At 40.2% G+C, this 25,837-nt stretch overlaps 1 protein-coding gene across 50 annotated transcripts in view; it reads left to right on the forward strand.

Moving 5' to 3' along the window:
- The window catches only part of LOC115494396 (uncharacterized), a 432,669-nt gene that overhangs the window by 333,725 nt on the left and 73,107 nt on the right, over window positions 1-25,837 (forward strand). For 45 of the 50 annotated variants that reach the window (XR_012054697.1, XR_012054698.1, XM_072926076.1 and 42 more), the window contains 2 exons: window positions 21,583-22,372; window positions 25,012-25,084. The gene's annotated coding sequence lies outside the window, so the exon portion shown is untranslated. The remainder of the gene's footprint in view (window positions 1-21,582; window positions 22,373-25,011; window positions 25,085-25,837) is intronic. The other 5 variants (XM_072926066.1, XM_072926072.1, XM_072926078.1 and 2 more) reach the window with 1 other exon arrangement.

Genomic DNA, 25,837 nt, shown 5'->3' on the forward strand with positions numbered 1-25,837 from the left:
AACAAAATTTTCATTTTGTAAAAATACCAGTTGACCCTATTCAGTGAAAAACTACTTTTGATGTAATTGTCTTAGGTTGGAAATGGTCAGGGGAGGCTCCAGCCTTCCTTGGCAGACACCTGTCTTTCCAAACCAAGACAATGATCAAAGAAATTTGTCCAACGCTGCTCTGCCTAGACATTTTTGTAACTTTATTTCCAAAATGGAAAATTTTATACTCAAGTCTTTGGGGTACCAATACAGAATATTTGGGTTCACTTCAACCCATTCTTAGAAATTGTGGCTTAAATTTTGCATGTTTGCATTAACACATCTACCACCACATATCCACAGGCAAGAAATTATTAACTTGCTGCTGTCAGCCCAGCAGCATGAAAACAGGAAGGGCATGTGATTGAATGCAGAGCCAGTCCCCATCTGGGTGCTGCACGTGAAGCTTGAGGCTGAGGAGATCATCCTGGTGTTTAATATTGATACAACAGAATGAGATAATATAAAGAGGGAACCAAGAAAGGTACTCTTCATGTGACTTCTTGCACTTTTAGCTTCATCACTAGAAATAAAATTTCTTGGTTTGTTTTTTATTTATTTTAACTATCAGATCACACATTCCTCTAATAGACTTTTAGCACAGTGTGTAATTGTAATTGATCTGTTTTTGGGGTGGATTGCCATAGGGGAGTATTAACTAAGAATAAAATTGACTGACTTGTATTCCAGATGTCACAGCATCACTACGAAAATACAACAGCAAGGCTGCTTTTCTCTACATTTTAATTCAGTAGCCCTCAAAGATAAAATATGGAACCATCAGTTGTGGGCATCTGCTTCACTATCAGCCAGTAAATAAATTTATACTACTGAGATGTCCTTGATCTGTCACAATACAACACTGGTGTTACACATTTCAGGTGGATAGTTTTAGAAACCACTGTGGGGCCTGTGGGGTTAAAGGGGGGAAAGTGAAATATAGATATTTCCTCTTTTTTTCTAATCAAGATACTGAATTTGTTATCTCAGGCCTGAGAAAGCAGTAAGATTCTGAGGGTGATTTTAGGTTGCTGAGGGTAATGGCAGAGGCAAAAGGCTGAAGGGGTGACAGAAACAATGAAAAGCCATGACCAAGATCCCTGGTACATGGAAAACTCATTCTGGAAAAGAGAAACTGTTTGGCCAAGGCTGAAGGCTGTGCAAAAAGATTGGGAGTTCTTTGTGTGACTGTGTGTCACAGAAACTACCTCAGGCTTTAAAATCTAACAGTTTATGTAAGTCGTATTCACTGTTTGGTTTGGGATTTCTTTTTCACCAGTATAGGCCAGACTGGGTGAACTTGCCCTCCTTCTTAAAGCTCTTAAATGTCTTTGGATAGATGAATGTAATATTTTTTATTATCTGTGAACAAGAGAGTGGAAAGACAGGGGAAATACAGGAACATAAATGAAATAAGACTTTTATGGAAGCATCAACTCAAACCATTTAGAAAGATTTGTGTTATTGCATTTAATTTCCTCCAGATGTTCTTGCAAAGGGGGAATTTGGATTAACCTGGGAAGGTCAGTGGAAAAGCATATTTTCCTTATTTTCAGAACAGGGGAGAAAGGACCCTTATAGCATTCATCTGACAGCTTTACTATTATCAGAACAGTATTTTATTTTGCCTACAGTGCAAGGAGGAGGAAAATTTCTGGAAGAAGGACCAGCATGACATTTATTAAAATTCTAGGAACTTTCCTGCTATTCAGAGTGCCTGAAAAGCCTTTGGGAAAATGGGCCACTGTGTTAGCATTGGATTGTTTGCATTTAGTCTGGGTTTCATGTGACTAAATGTTGACACTGACTGAAAGAGAGAAGGAACAAAGGAAACAAGAAAATGTTGTCACCAGAAATTAGCATCCTGTTTGACAACGTCAGCAAAGTCTGAAGTCTCTTATCACTCTTAATCCACTGTTATGCAAAAGGTTTATCTTATGTGGAAAAGTATGTCATATTTGAAGATTGAGAAGTAATTGCTCTGGATTTAATATGATAAATGTGGTGGGATACCTAGATGTCTTATAGAAGTCATATGAACTTATATGGTGTCAGATATGGTTTTGTAGCCTGGAGAGCTACAAACACATTATCTGTGTAAATTGCTTATTTGAGTAGTGAAGATTGAAAATTGACTGTCTTGCTCATTACATCTGTATTTAATCTTTGCTAATGATTCTTCTGTTCCTGAAAAAAACCAAAACACTGTCTTGCTGACAAGATAGTCTGGCAGGTATCTGTTTGTGTAGCTTCTTTTCTGCTCAGCCTTCTCTGAGACTAACTGAATTGTGAAAACCTATAGGCCCAGAAGGGCTAGTAGATAAAAAATATTACATTGAATGTCTTCTCTAGAACCTTTCTTGTCTCCCAAGCCTACCAGCCAGCCACCTTTATAAAGAAAATTAAAAATAAATGCCACAGCATAACACAGACTTGAGCTGCTGGGAAAAATAAGCTATTGTCAAATCTGTGGTAGTGAGTGGCTTTCCTGTAGAAAGAAGAAGATTGTGAAGAAGACAGTGAATTTTTCAGTATCTTCTCCACTGTATGGAATGTGCCAAGGTATAGTTGTGGATGTTACTGGGGTGCTAGACAAGCATTTCCCCATGTTCCTTTGCTTCAAAGAAATAAGGTTGAAGACCAAAAGTTATTTTCATCTATAATAAAACTAGAATTTACCAGATCTCAGTTTGCATGTCTGCTATTTTGCTGCCTTGGCCAATTTAAGTAAAGAAGTTTACTTGAAGAAATATGCACTAATTAAAATATAAATTTATTTCCTTCTCTTCCATTCATTGGTCCCTATCTTCCACAATGGAAGTAAGAAATATTCGTCATTATTAAAAAAAAAAACAACTAAAAGGCAAGAAGTTTTCCCATGGTAGTTTAATGAAATTTTTATTTTCCCACTTATTTGTTTGTGTTTTTGCTTCACATAGTTCTATACTGAAAATAAGTACAGCCTAAGATTTACTCATTTATTTTCCACTGCCTGTGGCTCTTCTTTCACATATTATATAATGCTTTCTTGGCAGTGTGCTGCTTTTTGCAACTGTTTCCAGATGGGATGGGGACCATCTTTCTGAGTTTCATTTAGAAGTAAGTCATGATGGATTTTCTTGCTATTTGATCAAAATCACACTATGTATTTGTGAAAACTCTCAGGCTTATAAATGTTTTCAAAAATTACTATGCAAATATATAAGAAACCATTGTAGTCTGACTAATGACCATTCATGAATGTAAAAAAACACTCTAAACCAAAAAAGGAATTAAATAAGACAAAAATGAGACAAAAATGCATCAATTGATTGGAATGGAAACGAATCTGTTTAAACTTCAGAGTTGTTAGATTGGAAGAGCACAGGGGAGAGAGGGCAGAGAGGGGAATTGGCAGGGTTTCTGGAAGGCAAAATGCAGAGCCATCAGTCACCATCATATTTATCTGTACAAGCCTGTCTTCAGTTACTACAACATTAAGGAGTCAGATTTGTGTTCCAGTGTGATCTGCTCCAAACATCATTTCAACTCTTTTAATTTCTTTTAAATTTGCTCTGTCTATGAAGATGAATTTAAATGTTCTTTCTCTAAATACTATTACAGAATCATGGAATTGTTAGGGTTGGAAGGGACCTCTGGAGATCATATATCCCCAACCCCTTGCCAAGGCAGGATCACCTATAGCTGGTTACACAGTATCCAGGTGGATTTTGAATGTCTCCAGAGAGGGGAAGTCCATGACATCCCTGGGCAGCCTGTTCCAGGGCTTTGCTACCCTCCATGTAAAGAAGTTCTTCCTCATGTTGAGATGGAACTTCTTGTGCTTTAGCTTATGTACCTTGTCCTGTCACTGAGCACCAAAAGAGTCTGGCACCATCCTCTCAGCACTCACCTTTGAGATACCCGTATGTATTGGTGAGGCCCCCTCCCAGTCTCCTCCAGACTAAACAGGCCCAGCTCCTGCAGTCTCTCCTCCTAAGAGAGATGCTCCAGACCCCTCATCACCTTGGTGACCCCCCTGCTGCACCCTCACTGGTTAATCCTTCTTTTTTTAGACTGTGGAGACCAAAATTGAACACAATACCCCGGATGTGGCCTCACTATGGCTAAAGCTGCTGACACTGTTCCCGATGCACTCCAGGATCTCTTTGGCTCTCCTGGCTGCAAGGGCACTTCTGGCTCATGGTTGGCTTGCCATCCACAAATGTCTTGTCATCCACCTGTCCTCCCAGGTCCTCCTCAGCAGAGCTTCTCCCTAGGAGGTCAGTCCCCAGCCTGTGCTGGTTCTTGGGGTCATTCCTCCTCAGGTGCAAGACCCTGCACTTGTCCTTGTTGAACCTCATTAGGTTTTTCTCTGTCCAACTTTTCAACCTATCGAGGTCCCACTGGATGGCAGCACAGCCTTCAGGTGGATCAGCCATTCCCCCCAGTTTTGGGTCATCAGCAAACTTGCTTAGGGTGATTCCTATCCCTTCATCCAGGTTGTTGACAAACAGGTGGAATAAGACTGGACCCAGTATTGATCCTTGGGGAACCCCACTGACTACAGGCCTACAAGTGGATTCTGCTCCACTCATCACAACCCTCTGAGCTCTGCCATTTAGCCAGTTCTTGATCCACCTCACTGTCCATTTATCTAACACGCATTTTCTGAGCTTACTTATGATGTTGCTATGGGAGACAGCATCAAAAACCTTTCTATAGTCAGACAAAATTCGCTGCTCTTCCCCTATTGACCCATACTGCCATGCTATCATAGAAGGCTATCAGATTGGTCAAGCATGACTTCTCCTTGGTGAATTCATGCTGACTACTGACGGCCTTCTTTTCTTCTATGTGCTTGGTGATTACCTCCATAATGATCTGTTCTATCACCTTTCCAGGACTGGAGGTGAGGCTGACTGGCTGGCTGACCTTTCTCAGGTCCTCCTTCTATTCCCAGGTCCAGAATTTATCAAATAATCAGAATGGGCTAAAATAAGAGTCTCTCTACCATGTGCATCCAGTTACAGTGGGAATAGATACCTGGGATTATCTCTCTTCTGTGCAATGCAACAAATGCTCGCTAGCACACCAGAGAATGTTTCATTCCCTCTGAAACATAAATCCTGTGTAATCCATATCCTGACTCTGAGAGGGAAAAAAAATAACACAAACCAACTGTAGATATTTTTTAACCTTCTGACTGAGTTTCTTTGCCAGTGCCCAGTGACTCTTCTAGTCCATCACATCTCCTCCAAGGATCTTCATTACCCAAGTGAAAAGCTATCTTTGCCAGAAATGTAATTAAAGCTTTTGAACACAATTATCAGCTCTTCACAGCCTTGCAAACTCAGTCTTTATGTGGTAGCCATTCACTACCAAACCATATTGATGAAAACATTTCCCTGTGGAATTAATTTATGTGCTGTGTGTGTCAATGGCTGCTGTGTGATGACTTCAGTGGGTGTCACTGTGACAGACTGATTAGGGAAGAGGTAGAAAATAACAAGGAAACTGAAGAAAATTTAGAAAAAATAAAGCAAAAAATACACAAAGCCTTCTGTGCTGTGCAGAAGCCATATCAGGCACATGTGAAATGGAGAGAACTGAGGGTGGTAGAAAGCCTTGGGTCAATGCTACTCTTTAACTCTCAAACTGCAGTTTTCCAGCAGGTGCCTTCCTGTTGTTTGTGATGACTTATGACATGTGGTTTAAGTGTAGCATTTGGTTTTCCTCAGAGGTACTATGCATTTTTGGGGGGGTTCTAAACTGTACAGTTGGTCATCAAGGGGAAAATAGTGACACTTTTTTTTCCTGCTTGTGCTCTCAGCATAGGAGAATACTATAATAACATAACACAACATTGTCTTTAGTTGATATTTTCCCAATTTATTTTCTATTTTTTTCCTAAAAGTTATCTTGAGCAGCAGTAAGAGGACAATAGTCTCCATTTTTCTTACCAGAAGTGTTCACTGAACCACTTTTGATTAAGAGAATGTATATTGACATGCATAACATAATCAGGCCAGGGATTTGAGCTGAAATTGAGTGCATCTCTTCTGCACTTATTTCAGTGTATGACTGTTCAGATGCAGATGGGTATTGAAAAGGTTTAATTTCAGTTTATGTTGTTAGCACAAACCTTATAAACTAAGCATTAACTGAATATGCTCTGTGTTGGTGTGGAGCAATCATGTATGTCCAGTTTTCATAAGTGGGGTTTGGAGGTCAATTTTCTTAGCAGGTTCCAAGTGTGCTAGTTACAGAAACAGACTTATATTTGATCAGCTACAGTATAAAAGATTATGTTGCTGGATATCCAGAACAAAACAATTAAAACAAAAAGTACTTTGGAACAGCAACTTTTGTGTAAAAGTAGATGAAATTTTTAATTTTATGAGTTATGGAGATGTAGATGTGACATGATTCCTTGCTACCATTCTCTGCAATCTTCTTTTTTGGTTAGGTCATCATGCACATCCTTGTAAACTCAGGATTTTGAGTCTAATATTCATTTATCATGAAAATCTAAATATACCAAGTTATTTTGACCTGGAATCCTCGTGGTAATAATGAGTTACACTGCTTTTTCAATGTGTATGGCATGCAGCATTCAACGTCTACTGAGTAATATTGTCTACATTTTCAGCCACACAGTATAGAGGGTTCTAAAATCTTTTATTTGTTCATTAAGTGTTTTATCCTTTCAATGATCTTTATTGCTTTCCATCTTATGAACAAATGTATTATTTTTCTTGCACACTGAATCATGGGTATATGACACATTTTCTATCACCCTTCTTTTCTCATGGTCCCATCCTGATTTGCAAGTGTTTAGAGCTTGAATAGAAAATGCAAGTAAATTTGCTTTGTCCACAAGAGTAGTCTGATTAATTTATTTATTCATTTGCTTACAGGGGAAACAGACCATTAAGATACACATCTAATTTCCAATTTAGATACCTCATAAATTCTGCTTGGTTGATAAATAAATGGAAAGGTCTACAGATTTCAATCTGGGAATTTCTGTCACATAAAACATTCTCTTTACCCTGGGATTTTATTGACTTAGAAAAAAAATACAACCCTTCATTTCTGTAAATCTACCTCAGGAGGTAAGGGCCATAACTTAAAACGTATTCAGAATGGTGCAGCAATGCACTGTACTGTACAATATATGGAACAATAATTGATTTCTTAGTTCACCTGCCAAATAAAAAGAAAATGCCACCAAATGCAATTGTTGTGATTAAATCAAAATGAAAGATTTTACTTTTTTTTTCATATCAGGAAAGGGTTTCAAAACTTCCTTTAGTGTCAAAGTCCCTGATTTCCCTTGAATTATTATATTTTTATTTTCATCTAAGAAAAAGCAAATAACTTGAAACAGATAGTTGTCATTCTTTTACACTAAGAAATTGTTCATAATTGGTTCAAGGCTCCTTGATTCACTCTTCCCTTTTTCCTGCATATTGTGAGTTTGTGTTTGCTCAGAGAGGCCATGGACATGCAGGGGAGATGGCCTTTTTCTCATTCTGCATTGCTCAGGCACATTTTCTTTCCCCACTTGGAAAGATAAACACTCTAAACTCACTGATTTTAGCTATGCAATGAGCATATTAATCAAGATAAGTGAGCAGGTCGCTCTCCCTCACACTGACACATGCATATTGTATGAAACAATAACATATGCTATAACTTATCAGACAAGATGCACTCATGGGAAGTGGAACATGATGGCTCAAACAGCTGCAACAGGCCATGAAAGTTGAATTCAGAGTTTCTACTGAGCCTTTGCCATAGCCAGGAAGTGTTTATTTGTGAACTTTCAGTGATTCATTTTTTATACTACAGAAAATATTTTGCCTAATTTCTAGTTTTCGTGCTTTTAAATATGAGAAGAATCATGCAGGGGATTTTTTTAAAATGTTCTTGACTCTCTAATTCCTATAGAGTCAGAAGACATTTAGGAATTTAGACTTTTTAAAGTTCTCATAAATTCTTGACATCTGCTTAAATATACATACATGTACATTTTAAATATCACCCCAAAGTATTTTCTTGAAAAGGAATTTTTATGAGTGAGTGAAATGGAACCTACTTGTAAAATCACAATGTTTCATCTCTGCTAATTGTGCATTAAGACAGAGGCATGGTAAGGTTTAACCAGACTCCAAATCAAATTCACACTCAGCATATTTTTCAGTGTTGATCAGAAATGTCAATATATCTTGATTTGCCTAACTCCCATCCATACTCTTCCTGCCTTATGTGAATACATCACATGACAGACAAAAGGTGTCCCACTCCTCCTTTCATATGGCCAGCATGAGATTAGACCATGATTGTAGAGATGGAAATTAGAAATTCTCGAGTAAGTGGAGGAAATAAAAGTGAGAGAGCAACCAGCTCTATTTCTATCTGCTGCTAAGTTGGATGAATCTTGTTCAGGCCTGGGAATATGATGCATCTCCTCTGCACAGTGGGATGTCCTTACCCTTCAAATGCAAATTATCTTGAGCACAGCTTAAATGTAACTGGCAATTGCTAATACTCAGTGTATATGTCCATTTTTAGGCAAGGGAATTAGGGAGCATGGCTGGTTCTTGATTCTTCCTGCACACAAAATTACTTGGTCCAAAATTCATTTCTGGTGTTAAATTATTTGAAAGACAAGCAAAAAATTATCATTTAAGAGGACATATATTAGAACATACACGGCATGATACCATGCTTCTGTCATATTATTATTTGTGATTGACTGCAGTGGAGGGTGACAGGTTGCTTTGGGAAAAGTGGTCCTCAGGCATCGTAGTTAATGTTTGTGTTTGACTCTAATTGACTAGTGGCTGCCTACCTTGCAGACCTTGTATTTTTTGGTGCTTTCAAATACTGAGTCAGACCAGCTGCTCAGACTTTCTGGAAAAGGTATCTCTTTATGGTTCCTATGAGATGTACTAAAATACTGTATCCTATCCACCTAGGGATATCTAGCTTTATTCAAAGGAGGTCAGATTAACCTCTGCATATACTGCTGAATGAATATTCTTCAGGAGAAAATTACTTTCCTTGTTATTTGTAATTTAGCATGTTGTTTTTACCTCTAGAGCGGTGGTAAACTCACCAGACTGATATCTTTTAAACTGTGTCATACATTTTCCAATTTGTTTTCACTCTCAAATAAAAACCTTAGCCTAGATCATTCTTCATGGAACAGTATAAATCAATGTCTCACAATGAACTCCTCTGAGGCAATTGACCTCTGCAGGCTCAGCACAATTGCATCATCTGGGCAACCAACTCACATCTCATGTTTCTATGCTCTTGAGAGCTTCCTTGTAGCTGGCTCTGGGGAAGGGTTTCAGTTCTCATTTAGCTTTAAATATCTTTAAATGTACCTAAAGCTGTTGCATTGGAAAGGACCAGCAAGTCCAGGACTCCATGAGACTTCTGTCTCCTGCCCTCTTGAGATGGACAACATGGTGGGGCTTGTCTTGTGGAATTTCTTTTGAGGGGATTCAGGTATGCATCCACATCTTCACACACAAACATAGAAGAGGGTGATGGGAAAAATGCCCTGGGCATGTGCTGATTTATGCCAAACCCCCAAGATTTGTTGTAAAGCTTCTGGAATATTCAAATGGGTACTTCTATGGAACAATAGATGCTTGATTTCCTCATTGACTTATCTACATCCACTTCACACTGAATACTACAAAAATTAATGCAGTCAATATTAAAACATAACCAGACAATTATGTGATTCAGAAGTGAAAGAATACTTTTAGTAAATAACCATGACAGTGTCATTAAAAGCTCTACTTATTCAAAACTCATTTTATGAGCTGGCAAGACCACCAAATTGTCTGAGAAAGTATTTAAATCCAGTTTCTCAGACAGGAAATTTATACCAAATTTTATAATGTAACTGCTGTTTATCCTTGAAAATGGTATCTATATTGTTCCTAATTATTTATAGGAAAAATTCAGTGCTGACTTAGGAGTTTAAAACTAGGTATCTTGACTGTTTTTACTAATTTCCTAAATTGCTTTTTGACTTTTTGTGGTAGGAGTGGTTTTCAGTGTTTTAGTAGAATGAGTATCTTTAACAGCTGGTTTAAATAATTTTCTAATTAAAATACTTGAATTAGTGCAGAAGGCAGATGGGACAGCACAGTTTATCTCAGAAGCAGTAATCCAAACAGGAAGCACTACCAAAGACAATGACTATGTGCTACAGACAACCAGCCTGCTGCTCCTGTGAGACAGGCAGATAGATCAGCACTGAATTGATGCCAGAAAAAACAATTAACTTTGGCTGGAAAACCAGGAAAGTTTCAATTTTAGAAATATCACCAATTTAGTTTCAATTTTGCTTGTGAAAACTGAAGGAGTATGTTTTGTTCTGTTTGATTTATCCTAAATCCTAGGGACTGGAATTTTCAAAGAGCTATGATTTCTGCTTGTGTGTCTTTGGGGTGGAAATTCATGACAGAGAAACTAGTCTGCTTACAGGCTTTTTTTTTTTTTTTTTTTTTTTGTAAGAAGATGTTAAATAAATGCAATATGTTTTGTTTAAGTTGTCTGTGATGGGAACAGTAGTAAGTCATACAGGAAGCAATGATGAAGGCTGCTCTTCCAGAGTAGGATGGGAAAAGGGAGAAATGCCACCTGTTTGTTTAGAAACTGACTTGTTAAAGAGTAAAGTTCAGCAAGTCCTCATGTCTTTGAAACAAAAACAGGCAGAAAAGAGAAACAAATATGTTGTAATCTGGAATAAATTGAGAAATTCTGTCAGGTGTCTGGGTGGATTTTTGTTTTGCTCATTAAACAGGAACAGTAAGGAGAAATAGCAAAAGGACACTAGGGTCTCATGAACTAGATTTTCTAGCCATAAGCAAATATGAAAGTTCTCTGCCACTTTGGATTCTAGCAGTTTATAAAACATGGAGATATAAAACAGAGGGTGGAGGAAAAGTCTTTGTAATGTAAATTCTTAAATGAAATCCCTAATCCTAAGGCATGTTTTCTTTAGGGATATATATGAAACAATACTGAAAAATCCAACTTTCCAAATACAAATTCCTGAGAATCTAGAGCAGGCTGATAAGAGAATTTTCTAGGTTTGGACTGGATTTGCTGATTTAGAGTAAGCACAGCTGGCACCTGAATAAGCAGAGCTGGCACCTGAGACCTACAAAGCCGGAAGGGAGGGCTACTTAACTAGAGCAGAAATTTAGACATATTTTTTCTCCTAATGGATTATCAGCTTAAAGTATTAGTAGAACTGAAAATTCCATCTTTGCTCCTTAATATTGATCTCTTTCATGAGAGTTTGCTAGAAACACTTCAAAGACTTTTGGAGTCATGTACACAAATACATGTACACAAATTCTCTCTATAAATCATAGCTTGCTTGGTTTTGATGTAAGTATTGAAAAGCTCAAGCAATACTGTTTTCCTTTTTCTTCTTGCTCTTGAAGTTGAAAGTCGTTGTACAGCACCATATATGACATATCTTGGAGCAGTAGAGGTGGGGTAATCTTTGTGCATGTATCCCCACTCCAAATATGCATACACCAAATATTTATCCTTTACCTGCACCCCAAAATAAGGCTCAGCACTGCTTTTGTTACAGTCAGTTAAGAAATCCATGTTAACAGGGAAGAACTGAGACACTCAGCTCCACAAGCAAACCACATGGACAATCCCCCTATAGAGCTTACTGAAGGAAGGGAAAGATAATGCCAACAAAGAATATTTTTTACACTCTTCATGTGCTTAATGAATATGATGGAATATCTAATGTCTGTGAGAAATGGAAAAAATCTTGTCTTTTGAATAGCCTATCATAAAAGCTGGAAGTTTTCTAAGTAGAAGAGAAAATGCTAGTTTCAGGAAGATGAACTGTGACAGTTTTATCAATTTTTTAATTTGTATTATAAGGAGGTTTTAGTCCTTCATATTTGAAGCTTAAAAAACCCTGTTCATATGGCTTAGCATATCTAAGTTAATGTATCTGAACTTGTCTAAAATTATTTGGATTATAAACTGAGATGGAAATTTTGTGAGAATGTAATGGGATAAGTTTTCAAGAGCTCATTAGACCCAGCACTTATGAGGTCACCCCTTGAGTTCATCCAGTTCTGGACCACTTAACTCAGGAAGGGCATTGATGTGCAGGAGGGCAACAAAGCTGGTGAAGGGTCTGGAGAAAAAGTCTGATGAGGAGCAGCTGTAGGAGGTTCCAGGGAGGCCTTATTGCTCTCTACAGCCACCTGAAAGGAGGGTGTAGCCAGGTGGGGAACATTCTCTTCTCCCAGGCAAACAATGACAGGATGAGAGGACACAGATTGTGCCAGGGGAGGTTTAAGTTGAAGATTAGGGAGAATTTCTTCACAGAAAAGGATGATTAGACATTGGAGTGTGCTATCTGGTGAGGTGGTGGGGTCTCTGGAGGTGTTTAAGGAAAGACTGGACATGGCACTCAGTGCCATGGTCTAGGTGACGTGGTGGTGTTTGGTCACAGGTTGTTCTCAATGATCCCAGAGGCCTGTTCCAGCCTAGTTGGTTCTGCAATTCTGGGATTAAAATAATGTGTTGAAAATAATGTAGAGAAGAGTCTTCTCTTCTCTCTGGCCTAAAAAAAAATTGAGATTTTCAAGGACAGGAAAATTTAAAGAAAATACTTTGAAATCATAAATGTTGTGAAATGAATAATTAAAGATTATTTTTTATTTTATTGAAGGCAATTTATTTCCCTCTTGTTACTGGTGTAATGATATAACTGCAGAGCTTGCCCACCCTTTTGTCATTCTCCTAATCTCTCCATCTGAGAGATGAGGGCTTTGTTCTTACTGGGCAAGTTGTTGTAGAAGACCAAGATAAAATACATAGACTAAAACTTTAATAATAGATTACAGTGCTGAGTGTGTGCTAATTTAGAGTAGAAATTTCATCTCACTGTGGGATTTTCTGTTTCAAGAAGCAGAACTGTAAATATAATTTGTGATGCTTTGTGTTTTAGTGATACCTGCTGGTCTGTTGCGATACATCAAATCTAACCAGAAGTTGAGCAAAATATAGACCTTAGATTAGATTTAGCACCCCAAGGAGTGATCATGTGTTCTTTGTACAGAATTGTTCAAGACTAGTGAGGCATTCTCACCAGACAAGAGAGGCTTTGTGCACTGCATTTCTGTAAGCACTTTATTTGCCCTAAAACATACACAGAAATGGTAAAATCAAATAAAAGTTCAGACATGCCCATTAGAAATGTTATTCTATGTTTTGCTTTTCTACTCTTGGCAGGAATTTCTGCTGGGATAAAATGCTACTAGGAGTCTCTGGGATTCCTTTGTAAGAACACACTAATGGACCATGTCACCATGATAGAAGATGAAAGTACCAGATCAAATATATTACACTTTAGTTATATATATTATAGTTCAGTACTGATGTCCTGACTGATGTTATTTTGAAAGGAGGCATTAAAACATGATAAATAGTTCTAGATCTGGTCATTATGACTCGTTTTAAAATTCTACGTGCTGCTCTTTCAGATGAAAAGCTTGATACAAAGAATGAAGGTTGTTCTTCCATAACACAATAAATATTACAACTTAACAAATTCAGTCCTTTGAGGATGCTTGAAAAAATATTATTTTAAGTGTTATTTTGTGTTCTAAGAAGAAATAAAGGAGTTAAAAAGTCAGTCCTTAGGTTTTACAACTAAGATTATCAACTTTTTTTTTCCAGTTTAATTTTCTCATTACACCTACAGAGCATTCTTTCGGCATGAATTCTAAACCTCTGAAACCATTAGCCATAAGCAGAAAAATATTGTGAAAACTGTCTTCTTTTGATGTTTTTGATGAAGCTCAAGGAGGTCACAAAGCAAATGAATTGTATAAGTCATGTCTTAACCTGACTGTTTCTGGTTAGTAACTCTTTTCTCCCAGAAGATCAAGTTGTCGGTTAAATTTCAAAGATTTTTCTGAAGTCTGACATTCTCAAAATTCATCACATTTGCATGGTCTCCTGCTATTTAAAAACCTCATTAATCATAGTACAAGCACCAAAATGGCCAGCCAGTCCATTTGTCCAGAATGCACAAGGTCAGAAGTTCAAGGCATCAGGAAGGTTAATGCCAGTTGCTGCCTATTGCTGTTCCATTCCAAGTCAATGCTGCCTGTGGCCTTAATTTTTATCACTTATAAAAATCACAACCCCATTGATTTTGATAAGGTTTTTAGATTCAATAAGGATCATTGTAAATTATATCCAAATCTGTGTAATATAAGTAATATGTCATTAAATCTAATAACTTAATCTTAATTGTGCTGATGAAAAAGATGGCATTAAGACAAGGCAGAGTTTCTCACAAGAAGATATTAAGAAAATTAAGGATTAGAGAGTGTGCAACTGATTATAACAATCTAGCAGGGAGGCAAAAAATACATATCAGGAGTAAATTATTACTCTTTTAAAATGGTACAAGATCAGAAGAGTAATCTCTGATCTCTTTTAGGACTGGTCCCAACTCCTGGGGTGTGCATCTGACATAGGATTTGAGAATCAGGTTTTTCTTCATCCAAATTTTATCATAAAGGTCTGGTGCCTTAGTGTTCTCTTGGTCAAACAGCTGGTTCCAGGTAGACAGGTAGTTTGTCTTCCTATGTAGATGGCTCTAAAAGAGCAAAGCAAAGGGGTACATGTATAACAGCAGATATGTGAAAAGTTCAAATTAGGATTGTTTCCACGCCAGACAGCCAAGAGTAAGATTGAGTGTCTCCTTAGATCTCTACCAAGAAAAATAATGCTTTACAGGATCTTCTTCAAAATATTGGCTACAATTTAGCTACCCCAAAGCTTACTACTTTTTGCACAGTCCACCTTTTAAAAAAAGGTGAACAGGTACAGAAAAGAATATTTACACAGGTTATTGTAGTAAGACTAATACAAAATGATATCCCAGATGTCCTTCCCTTCCTTGTTTACAGGGTTGTGTTTCAGCCTATTATTGTTACAAAAGGATCAGAAGTCCACCTTTAAGATGTAAAGATACATTAGCTTAGTTTGGATCACAATCTTCAGGTTGCATTGCAGTAGCTTAATTGACACACTTCATGTACTAATGCTTTATAATACCCATTTACACATAAACTTCCCACTGTTGTACAAAAACAAAATTAAATCTTTGTACATTCATGTAATCGTGCACTGGTGATCAGTAAAGTAATTTCTAGGTATGTAGTAGATAGGGACAGGCGAATGGAAGATCCCGGGATGTGACGGAAAGAAAGACCCTTCCCCCCTCTCCTTGCAACACTTTATCTACCACCCCTAGAACATGTAACCACACCTAACCCAGTAGTTTTCCACTCCCGACTAACCCTAGAGACCCTACCAACCCCCCCTGACGTAGCAAAGTCCCCCAAGACTATTTAAACCCATGAGATAAGATAATAAATGCTTTCGACCGTCCATCACATTGGTGTTAGCGTGTGTCGTTAGCCCGAGTAGCCCTGACTGGGCTGGGCTGCCGTGCTGTCGCCTTGCAACCAGGTCGCACGTTGCCTCCCCTGAAGGCAACATAGATATAAGATAAAACTTACTCTATCTACAGTATTTATTCTTATGGTTTAGGTTTCTTCAATATATATGTTTGTGCCTATTAAACTTTAAAGAACAGATAAAAACCTACAGAGCAGTAGATTTTTTTTTTTTTTTACTAGTAGGGTGGACATTACAGCAATGGGAAGGTATAGTTACTTGAATTACTTTAATAGAATTACATTGCACCTCTGCTACTCTAATGAGAAGCTGGTCATGGGTGTCCATGCAAGTAAATAGACAGTATTTCCAATGCAAAAACACTGATGATGCACCACTACTGAACATAAACTGAAAATTATTGTTTCTATGGCAGAGAAGTGTGGAGAGGTTTGGGTTGGGTTTGGGTATTTTTTCTTTTTAAAATACATTTGTCTGTATCAGTACCCATCATTAGGTTGAATGAAGTACTGAAATATTTGTGACCTTTGGAGCTCACAGCAACTTAATTCCTAATAACCTGCTACCTCATATGAGATCCAGGAAAATCTACTTCTAAAGAGTGAGCACACGGCTGACTATTCCAAAAAAAAAAAAAAATCTCATTTTTATCTAAATGTAAACAAAAAGTGTTCTTAAGAATATATCAGAGAGGTAAAGCCATTGGTATTCTGATGTCTGGTTTTTCCACTTAACAGCTGTAGGATTTGTAATTTTCTTTTCTTCCCCCCCCTCACTCCCCCTTCCCGCCGTGGTCCCTTGTCCCGACCCTTTGTTCCCTTATCTCTCCCCCTCACCATGCGGTCCGGTCCCTGTCCCCTGCCTTCCCCCCCCCCCCCCCCGTGGCTTTCCCATCGCGGTCCCCGGGGTTTCCCTGCCCCTGTCCCCTGCCCCTGTCCCCTGCCTCCGTCCCATTGGCCATGGCTCAGGTTCCCCCCCACCCCCGGCATGGGGTATAACCGAGAGCCCCGCTCACTCCCCCGGTGTCTCAGGAACACGCTCCCACAATAAACACGTGTTTGCACCCGAGCCCCATGTCGCCATTTCGTCTGTTCCCGCGTGGACTGAGCCTCGCAGAGACGAGGGGAAAGCGGCCGCCGTCTACCCCCCACCCGCCGTGCGTGCCCACAGGCGTCCGCCTGGAGCCGATCTCGCACGGCAACAAATGGTAGCAGAGGACGGTTATTTCCATCGATTTGTGAAAGGGGGGAGAGAGAAAGGAACTCTGCCGCCGCAAGAGCTCTGCAGACGCTAAGAGGAGTGGATTCGCCGGGCGGAAAACAAACTCGAAGCTCTGGGACCCTCTTCGGTCCTTGCCAGTGTGCTCTCTAACCCGCCCGGGAGCAGCCACGCTGCGGGGGCAGCCAGACTGCAGAGGCCGGGACCCAGGTAGACTTACCCGAGGACAAAGAGGACAGTTTGACAGTGGCTCGATGGACTGAGCTCGAAGAGTGGCCCGTCAGGGGGACGGTATTTGAACGGGGACCAGAGGCTGACAGTGGCCGAACCCAGGGTTTCAAGGGTGAGCTCTGGTTAACGGGAACACCCAGACTTCTGGGAGAAGCCAAACTGCGAAAGAAAACGTTCTCAGTTCAGCGTGATTTTCCACCACCGAGGAGAGAGATAGAGATTTCACCGCCTGAGCCTGGAGGGTAAGTTGGGTCAGAGCAGGGTGGGGACCCTGGCGGGCGGCTGAGCTACCTTTTTTTTCTTTTCTGAGTTTTAACCACCGTCCGCGCTCAGACGGGGGCTGTAGGCTTGCATGCCCCTGGCGGCCGGGAGGCGTTTTCTTTTCCAAGGAGGACGCAACCTCGCTCAGTCTTTTTGGGGTAACTCATACTGGAAAGCTCCTTCTCTTTCTCGGAAAGCTGCCTTTTCTACCCTCTCCTCTCTATTCTGGGCTGTGGGGGCAGGGGGGGTCGAAAGGACACCAATGGGACAGGATTGTAAACGGCGACACGTCAGCTATGGGAGAATTGTTAACATCTTAAGAGAGGCCCTCAACATCCACGCATTTCGTCGGCTTCCAGCTGCGTCTGGCCCCTCTCCTGCAGATTTTCCCCTCAGCTTCTGCGAAGCTTTCCCTCCCCTTTTCCCCACAGACTTCCCCAAACCTTCTCCCTTGGGGATGGCAGCGGCCGAGCCGCCCCAAGCGCCCTGCCGGACACTGTTATTCTCCCTTAGGGGCGGCATTGGCCATGCCTCCCCCGGCGAGATGCCGTGTACCCAGCACCCCCTCCCAAGATGGCGCTGGCCACGCTACAGGGACCCCATTTTCCCGCCTTGATCCTTCTCTTCCGCCCACGTTTTCCTGCCAGCCCCACCCATCCCCCAATGGCACTGCACCATCCTGCAGCGAGCCAGCCCCTATTGAGGGGGAGGTGAGGTTGGATTAATCCCTCAGTCCTTCTTCTGGCTCCCCCTCTGATGGGAGGGATCGCCGGAGGGGTCCCTCCGTTAGAGGACCTCCCTTTGTAAGAGAGCTTTCCCCTTTGCTGGGGGGGGGGGGCCCTTTGAAGGGAGTGAAGCTGGAAACCTGGACCAGAGCTCTACTGTTTTCCTTCCCCTGAAATAGTGGCGCCCAGGTTCACCCCTTTATCCCATCTCCTAAATGTACCTTGCCACAAATTCCCTTATTTCAATACAAGTTTTTCCCATTGCTTGTGATAATTTGGAAATAACTTCTTGGATTGAGTTATATCTTATAGAAGGAAAGATTATCTTCTCTAATTACTGCCCACAATGCTATGCCAACTTCGCAATCAAATTGGAGAAACCACATTGCTGTTCGCTGCCTGCTTTTGCTCTGCTAAAATTTGGAAACCACAAGCATCACGTCATGAATCCTGCTTTCATCCTCGATACAGAATGTGTTTATGATAATTTTGTACCCTTTATCTTAAATTGTAATGTGGAAAAGATTTTTGCCCCATTCATTGTAACTATGATTGGTGTATCACTTTCTGATCTCTCAAATTTGTAACGTTGCTAATTTTGTTTTACCTCAGAACTCCCTTTCCTTTATGTAATTTCAAAAGAGTATGCTGTAGGATTTGTAACTTTCTTTTCTTCCCCCCCTTACTCCCCCTTCCTGCCGCAGTCCCTTGTCCTGACCCTTTGTTCCCTTATCTCTCCCCCTCACCATGCAGTCCGGTCCCTGTCCCCTGCCCTCCCCCCCCCCCCCCCCAGCTTTCCCGTCACGGTCCCCGGGGTTTCCCTGCCCCTGTCCCCTGCCCCTGTCCCCTGCCCCTGTCCCCTGCCCCCGTCCCATTGGCCGCGGCTCAGGTTCCCCCCCACCCCCGGCATGGGGTATAACCGAGAGCCCCGCTCGCTCCCCCGGTGTCTCAGGAACATGCTCCCACAATAAACACGTGTTTGCACCTGAGCCCCGTGTCACCATTTCGTCTGTTCCCGCATGGACTGAGCCTCGCAGAGACGAGGGGAATGCGGCCGCCTCCTCTACACACCCCCCTCCCCCCCGCCGTGCGTGCCCACAGGCGTCCACCCGGAGCTGATCTCGCACGGCAACAAACAGCAAATAACGATATATTGGCAAAAGTAATTTGCCATATTTATTTTTCAGTCTTGGGAAAGGATTTCAGCTTTCCAAATTTTAAATTTAACATTGATGTTCATATAATGAACATCATTATGGTCTGCTTGGGAAGGTGCTGGAGTCACCATCCCTGGAGGTGTTTAAGAAAAAGCTGTCACTGGATGTGACACTCAGTGCCATGGTTTAGTTGAGGTATTAGGGCATGTGTTGGACTCAATTACCTTTAAGGTCTCTTCCAACCTAGTCATTCTGTGAATTTTGTGAATTCTGTGAATTTTGTGAAGTCTGTGAATTCTGTGAATAATATCAGGCCACTCAATAGTGTATCTTTTCTGATTCAGGAACAGTTCATTAGAAAAGTTTCTCTGTCCCAACTTTTCCTTTTTTGTGCTATGTTCTGCAGGATGTGACAGCTTGACAGTTTTCCCATTGGTTGTGATGATACTGTATAAAATACATTATGAAATATACATAACGTATCATAACATAATAAATATTATATATTATCTTGTAGTACCTACATGTAGTCTTTAAGGGTTAAATGTAGGATGCACATTCAGAATTAATAGTCAGCATTAACTGTGGTGTGATATGAAAAGAAGTCTAAAGAACAGAAGCAGGACATGCACACCCCCAAATCCCAACCTCTAGCAAGAGGAGTTATCAGACACAATAACTATTAAAGGTCTGGAGACAGTACAGAAGAAAAGAGGTTTGCAGAAGAGTGGAGTCAGAATATCACTTTTCACATTACTATCATGAAATCACTCTTTCAAGTCAACAAATGCAATTAAACCTCCAGGAATTTTTTTTTTCCTCTAGAAGTCTAGTGTGCATGTAGGATAAGGGCTCTTTTTTATTTGTTTCTATAGTCAGAGTACACTTAATTATGAAATCGGTTGCCACAGGACAGATTTCTTTTCAATAAGCTCAACTTTTGCCCTCTTAGTGCAATGTTGCAAAAATTGTACTACGCTGCCAGCTTTCAATAATGCTTTAGTGTAAAAACAGATCTGTGAGTTATGTATCATTGCATGATTTCAAAGGAAAAAAAAAAAACAGTGGAGGTCTTCTGAGAGTTTAAGTCTTTTTTGTCTTTTAATGAAATGTGTTTCCTACATAACAGACACCTTTGCACTCAGTTGCATCTAAACTGATGTTACATGAACTGTATTTGAAGTAGATCACAGGACTACTTTGGTGCCAGAGACCTTGTGTTCTACTGTTTTTCATAAAGAATTGTTTGTTCATACAGTATTCCCTAAATAATAAATATAAAAGGTAAAGAGCTTTTCAAAACCTTCAAACAAACATGAGTGAGATTTCAGTTTTATCAATATGAAAGGACCTCCTGCTGAGGTGTGAGACTGCAATAAATTATTATTGTGCATTAATAGAGATTTTTTGTGTCAAAACAGGTCTTCAAAAAATTGTACAGGCTGTTTTGTCTCTGGTTGTCAACACTGCAGAAACTGAACACTGTAACACCAATGGACTTAAAAAAAACTATGTTAAGCAGTGCAGCCTACAATGTCTGTTTTTCAAAAGAGAGGTGGCCCATGAGCTGAAAGATAAACTGCTGTTCCTGCTCTGATTTTCAAGAATGACTGAGTACATAAAGATGCTGAGATGCTCATCTCCTGCTGCCTTAGGCCAAATGTTTGGTAGGCTGTCCTGAGCTGGGCAGAGAGGCCGTGGCAGGGTGGGGATTGTTTAACCTACCTGGAGCTCCATCTTAGCATCTTTCTTGCAAGGGAAGGAGGATATTGTAGCTTACAGCGGAGAAGAAAATGCAGCTATCCCTCAACTCTGAACAGCAGAACCCTGGGGACTCAACTGAGGTCAAGGGTCTCATGCTCCACATTACATGGCAACAGGAGGAAGCTCGGACCATGTGAACCTGGCCTAGCAAAGGGTGAGAAGTGGAAGGAAAACCAGGGACACAGAGGAGAGAAGAAATAGTCACAGATCTCACTGCAAGTGACTGATGCGTGTGCACACTTCACACTATCAAAAACCATTTTCCTGCTTTGCTGTTCCTGTGAATAATTGACCAGCTGAGCAAGAAGATGTGTTTAAACAATTGCCAAGCTGCCCCGATCTTCAGCACACAACTGGTCAAGTGAACTCCAGCTGTGGGAGCTGAATATCACATCCCATGTTGTGTAAATTTCCTGTATCAGTAGTGCATAATTGGCAGTTGCCTGTTTTTCTCTTTAGATCAACAGGATGAGAGAAGATAATTGTGGCAGCTGGTTATAGAAGAACAGTCAATAACCAAACCTATTTTTGTTTGAATTTCTATTAGGAAGTAGACCAGTACTGTATTTCTTTATTACTAAGCAGTGAAAAAAGGGATGTGTGTTTTGAATTAGGTAGCTCTCCAATAGAGAAATCTTCACTACTTCTGCTTGCTTTGCTGGAGAAAAAAGAGAGAGCTGTCTTTTCCCTTCAAACAGATCTATTCCCAGACTGCATATGAGACTGCCTAGAGATCTCCTGGACACTGAAGGTGATCAACATAATGTGACTCACAACAGCAGAAGGCTTGGAGTCAGCAGTATCCTTCAAAAAGATTGGTGGGAGAATAAATGAAAGTAAACAGGAGTGATATGTGCAAAAATATTTCCTTGTGGTTCTTACTCCTACTTTCTCACATCTACTGCGGCTCTGCTGGTGACAAAACTCACAAGTTATTAAAATTTAATGTTATTCAGAAGCATCTTTCCCTACACATTCCAAGCACTTTTCATTTCTCACACCTGTCCTTAGAAGTACTTTCATTCTTCAAGAATAGCAGGGAAATAAAATATATCTATGATGTATATTATGTTTAATATGTGGTGGCCGATCTTTAGCTGTGTACTTAAATGTCACAGAATATCAATTGCTGAGTATTTTTTGTCTCTCTGAGGTACTTAGAGACTTTTATTCCATTTCGAAAAAACTGTATATGCTTATGAACACAGAAGATAAGGGATTATACAAATTGGAAAAGATACTGTGCATTAAGGATGTGAAAAATACTCAAAGACACACACTGTGCCATCAGGACTGCAGCAGCAGCTTCCCTATGCTCTCTCCAGGGAAGAGGCTGGAAGCAGGGATGCTCATGTGGGTGTGTTTTGTGTTACAGTTTGGAGCTTGGCCATGCCTTTGGGAGAGAAATACCTTGCTGTGCTGGAGCCCTGAGATCATGAATGACTCAGGCAAAATAAAAGGAAAATGCTGTGGCTGTGCACTTCCAAGGTAAGCAGCACAGTTTTAAAAGACAGAAGAAGGGGATCTGTGTGTCATTTGCCTTCTCAAAGATGCAGCCACAAGGGTCTGTCCTTCAGCTCAACTAACCTGCTGCAGCTTTTTATCATGTACATCTCATTAGGAATCCTGGACTTGTGTCTGTTTAACACCAGGGGTTGTATGCTGTGGAGAAAACCCCTTGTGGATGTTAGCTTTTAAAGTCCATCTGAAGTCCTCCAGGAGGTACAGACAGATTTAATCTTCCTCTCCACAATTTCTCTCTTAACTGAACTAAATAGCCTTTCCTGAGAGGCGCCAGTTCTCTCAGTCCAAGTGCCAGTACTTGCCCAGTTAATTAACAGCTCTTTGCTTTGAAAAGATAAAGGTCTCTCTTTCACAAACACCCACACAGGGTTTTGTGAGAGAGAGACTTGATCAGCACCACTTAGGCTGATCTATTTGAGGCTGTCATTGCTCTTTGTGCTCCCTGGCTGTGGGGTCCTGCTGACCTCCTTGTGAATGTGCCGCTGCTGTTCAGGGAATGGAACAGCTTGAAAAATGATCTTCTCTTTGTTTTGCTGGGTTGCTTTTGACTGGGGTGGCCTCCTTGTACTGCTACAGCAGAAGGGATAGTGCCATCCTGCAAAGTGTCTGAGCAGGGAACAGGACTGTGACAAGTTATCTGGCTGTGGAGTTATTTGAGTTGTCATTTTTCACTGGGATGTGTATTCTCCACTGACTTTTACATTTTATGTCAGTGCAGACAGGAAAAATATTTTGCATAAGAACTGCTGCTTGGGATAAATGATCTAGCTCATTATTAGCTCTTAACTTCTGTCACATGCAACGTAATCAAGCTCTTTCAGGTGACAGTAGGATTGGGATATTGACAGCCCCCACCCCCAATATTTTTTTTTCATAGACCTCTGTGGGAGTTACGAAATTTGAAGACACCCCTTACCCCTGACACAGTAGACAACAGGCAGAAATTATTTTGACAGTGTTCTTTGCTATCCCAGTTCTTATTAGCAGCTTGTGTCTATGTGGTTTTTTTCCTGAGGGAAACATAGTCTAGAGGGAATAGAATCATGCTTTCAGGTATTAAATTTTCTTCTATCAGGAAAAATGACATCATATAGCTTTGGTCATTTCCATGATGAATTTAAAATATTTTGATTTCTTGAACAAAACAAAAATACTTACTCTTGAACAATATTTACTCAGAATTTTTCAAGTTCTTAAAATTACAGCTTGGGTACTCGATTGCTTATGTCTTTCTCCCATAGTTTATTTGTGCCATATGTTAACAAGACACATGATGCAAAAATAAAGGATGGATTGGTAAAGGAAGCTAAAACCAGCAGTACTTTACTCCAAGATAATGACAAGTAAAGGGGTGATTGTAATTTAATACCAAAAAGATTTGAAAACAAATTTGTCAGTTAGATTCAACAAACCAGACTGCTTCCATACACCAATACTGACATGATTATTCCAACTGTAAACTTGCAGCAGGGTATTTTTTTCTGTTGCCTCAAAAACTTTCTGAGACTTTGAAATCATGGAGCAGGTGAAGTTGGGAGAGACCCTTAGAGGTCTCTGGTCAGAAACAGGGTCCAGGCTAGAACAGGTTGCTCCAGGTAATATTAATTCTTTTCATTGAATTTCTTGTCTGTAAGTTTGTGCCAATTGCTTCTTGTCCTCTTGCTAGGCACCTCTGTCTCCCTCTTTTTTACTTGTACTTTTCCTCTCATTAGGTATTTATACACAAATCAAGTATCAAAATACTATCAGAAGAGTGTTCCAATTTTCTTTTAGAGTTCTATTAAACGTTAGACTGATGATATAAGGGTAGAAGACACTAGGAAAAAGAAGAATTTTCTGCGGATGATGTAGTTTGCATTAAATATCCCCTATTTTGATTTTTTTCTTAGATATGGTAAGACACAGGACATTCAGTAACATTTCTGTTTCTTGTACACCAAGACAGATCATTGCAAAAGCCATTACTGCTTTTATTAGACCCATCTGAATAACATTGCAAAGGACACTTGGGGCTTCCTTTTAATTTATGACACAGACTGAGCTATAAGTATATGTGTACAAAAATGCCTTTTCCCGTAACTAAATATCACCAGCACAGAGCTGCAGAGATCACATGCTAGTCTTTCCTTGCATTCAGATGCAAGCTGTGGAGCAACCTCTTGTTTATTTGTCTTTGAAATGCAGTTGTGTATAGCATAGAGGGCTAGACTTGTTAAATGTTAATAATTTTTTCCTGAAAATCTAAAGCAGCTAGTATCCAGGGTGTAATTTCCTCTCTTTTGCTTCAGTGAATTGCATCTGAGTCCTAGTTTAAAAGGAACTGTCTCCTACAAAGTGGAAGATGTGCATCTATGTAAAAGAGGGATTGATGTGATGAAGGGATAGTTTAAGTACAGATTGGGTGCAGATGGATGTGATGGCTGTGATGGAATGGGAGCTCATGACAAGCACTCTGATTATTACTTCAGTGATTTCTCTCAGTGTTTGATGCAAGACTCCTGATCATTTCCTGGGAGCAATGGGAAAAATACTGGGACACTTTGATATTGTCTTCTTTCCCCCAACATCATTAAAGCATTCTCTTTTACTCTGTTCTTTTCAAGAAAAGCCAAGATGCTCTCTCCAAGGCTGGCTAGCTGCTGGGAAAAAAGAAGAATGCCCGTGAAGTAGTAGCAGGTAGGAGTTCATTCTGCAGCATCTGAGTGTAGTGGCACTGAGGTCTCTGTGGACACATGTGTGAGTTCTGGACAGAGAAGTAAAAGGTTCCACATAGCAAAATTCTCCTGTATCCAAGCCCCACCATTCCAGAAAAGGCAGGGCAAAATGGCAGGTGCAATGTGGGTCTGTGCATAGGGTACTGTACCCTCTTCATTTAATGTGTCCTCCACTCCATGGAGAGCAGAGATGTACTGATTGTGTTGCAGTGGGGTTTATTTTGCCTCTTTGGAGCATGCTGAACTTACCCCTTTTATGTATTGCATTTGCAATGTCTTCCATATGAAGAATCCCTTCTTGATAAAGCATTTTCATGGTTCCATCGAGCAAAGTGAGGAAGGAAGCTGAAATTTAGGCGGGACACTCATCCCATATACTTTGACTCTTGTCAAGACTGTGACAGTGATTTTGAATTCTGTTAACCCTATTATTGTTATTAAGTGGTCTATAGGAGGTTACAGTCTTCAGCAATCTTCAGAGATTTCACTTCAGTCCTTAAATGGCACGACTTTGGCTGTCTTTCACTTTACAAGAGCAAGAGGAAAGGGGAGAATGGGTGCTGAAGAGATTCTCTTACAGAGGTGATCAGGGAACAGCTGAGATGAAAGAGGTTTTTCTTTCAAGCAGTACAATGCAGGTTACAATCATTTACTCATTTAAAATGCCTCTATTTTGTGAATGTATGCCAAGAAAATTGAATGATGGACAGAAAAA

The sequence above is a fragment of the Taeniopygia guttata genome, chromosome 3, assembly GCF_048771995.1.
Source record: "Taeniopygia guttata chromosome 3, bTaeGut7.mat, whole genome shotgun sequence".
Lineage (NCBI taxonomy): Eukaryota > Metazoa > Chordata > Aves > Passeriformes > Estrildidae > Taeniopygia > Taeniopygia guttata.